Genomic DNA, 2,114 nt, shown 5'->3' with positions numbered 1-2,114 from the left:
TATATAGGAAGACAAAACAAAAACTTCGGTAAAAACCTGACCGACAAAAGACTCAAATAAACTTATGCCGAAATGAACTCAGCATCGGTCTTTTATCTTTTTGATCTATAGGTAACATTAGAATCTGATAAAACATGAAGGGATAGATCCATGCAATTGTGAGTGGTTGTTTTGCGATTAGACGCAGGTTGCCATTGTGGTAGTGTAATTGACAGAAAATTGAAAATCCTTTTTAATTTTAATTGTGTTTAGTGTGTAAATGCAATATTCACCCATGGCTTCGTCTCTAAATTTTCTTTAAATTCAGACTTTTTTTTTTAATAAAATGATGGAATTTAACACAGCTTATTTACGAAACGATTACAGGACAATTTTTTTAATTACTATTCAATTCAATCAAATGGTAGGGTTTGGAGTAAAAAGCGGTAGCACTTAATGTGTAGGAAAATTGACGGTGTATTTGGTGATGATGCCAGACCTATTGTGAGTAATATTTTCTTGAGATCTGTACACTGATTTCACTTTCAAAAGCACCGCCAAGCCCTTTTATTGTTTGATAGATATGTACAATATTTGAAACTGAAATATTTCAACACGTTTTCTTTGCCGCAGTTGTTTTCGACGTTTTTGTAATAAAAAAAAAAAAAGAAAAAAGAATAATAACAACTCGTATTCACACATGTAACTTATATCAGTTTTTTATAAGAAGCATTTTTTTTGTTATGTCATTGTTTGGTCATATTTGCAGTGAAACGGTAGGATCGTTTCGGCAATGTTCATGTAAAGTCTCTAAGAGGAAGTACAGGTTTCCGCATCGCTTGAAATCTTAAAATATGAGAAGTTCGAGTCCTTTCAGATTGTTTCTTCCAAATTAACGGTCAATAATATAAATAATGTTTTTTTGTAAGAAAATGTTTTGATAAAATAACTTAGATGTTAAAATATCTCTAGCGTTCGATTTTGATTTCGAGGTAGTGCGTTCAAATGGTGTGCTGAATGGCTGTACTACATGTTTTTTTATCAGTAAAAAAAACACAAATAGTTTACCTAGCCATTCAAGTATACTTCCATTCGCTTTGGTTTTTATCATATGCCGATTTTTGCGTATGATAATTTTTAGCTTTGGAATCACTAATTTTTGCCCATTAATAATAGATATACTATAAGAGTTTTTAATAAAATATCTTTGTCCGAATTAATAACAAACGGCTCAAGTACCGGACATGGAGCTCAAAACATTCAATTTTCAATATAGGCCCTATAGGCAAAATGTAATTATGAAACATTTTTAAGCATGGTTATGTTTCTTAGCTTTTCAAGTTGTAAACAAAAGCATAAATCAAATAATAAAAACAAACAACTTTTTCGAACGATATAGCAATTTTTTACTTTCAACTAACTAAAGAAACAAACGGTTTTAAGTGACTTAGCAAAAAAAAATATGGGAAGAAGACAATACTAGATTGAGTTAAAGTTCTCTTTTTTTTTTTCGATTAATCGAATGAACTCAGAAAATACATTGCTGCAATAAGTGCATTCCTGGTGCCGAGCAAAACAGAGTATATACTTTTTAAGAAATATATGGTAATTTTTTTAACCGGCTAGTTAAGCGGTTAAGCTTTGTTGTTGCTGCACGCAAAGATTACTATTTTCTAAATTAGTAAATTAGCTAGTCTTGTTCGTTTTACAGGAGTTCATTGCCGAACTCCTGTAAAACTTCTATGATTTACTGATCACCTCTGGTGTATTGGCATATCTACTCATTATCTCTGATTTTGATTATCTTCAGCTGAAAAACAAAAGGAAGTTAGCGCAAGCTCTGCTCCCCATCTATATTACACTACATGTGCAATAAAGCAAGTTTTGATTTTATTTGATCTTCTGAAAATTGGCTTGTCCAATTCCAGCGCATAATTTATTTAGCCTGAAGGTGCTGGAGAAGCAAACTTCGGACGCGTCATTATAAAAGGAAGGTAAAGATCAGAGCGGTCTAGGGCTCATAATTGAGTCGCATTCGCAGAGCTGTTAATATAAGAATAATTTATTTAAGAAATGGCTATATTAACGTTTTGTACTTAAAACTCTCAGATGCGATGTGCTAAAGAACAACGCAG

Source organism: Varroa destructor, unplaced genomic scaffold (assembly GCF_002443255.2).
Source record: "Varroa destructor unplaced genomic scaffold, Vdes_3.0 BEIS01000006.1, whole genome shotgun sequence".
Taxonomy (NCBI): domain Eukaryota; kingdom Metazoa; phylum Arthropoda; class Arachnida; order Mesostigmata; family Varroidae; genus Varroa; species Varroa destructor.
This window is presented reverse-complemented; position numbering follows the sequence as displayed.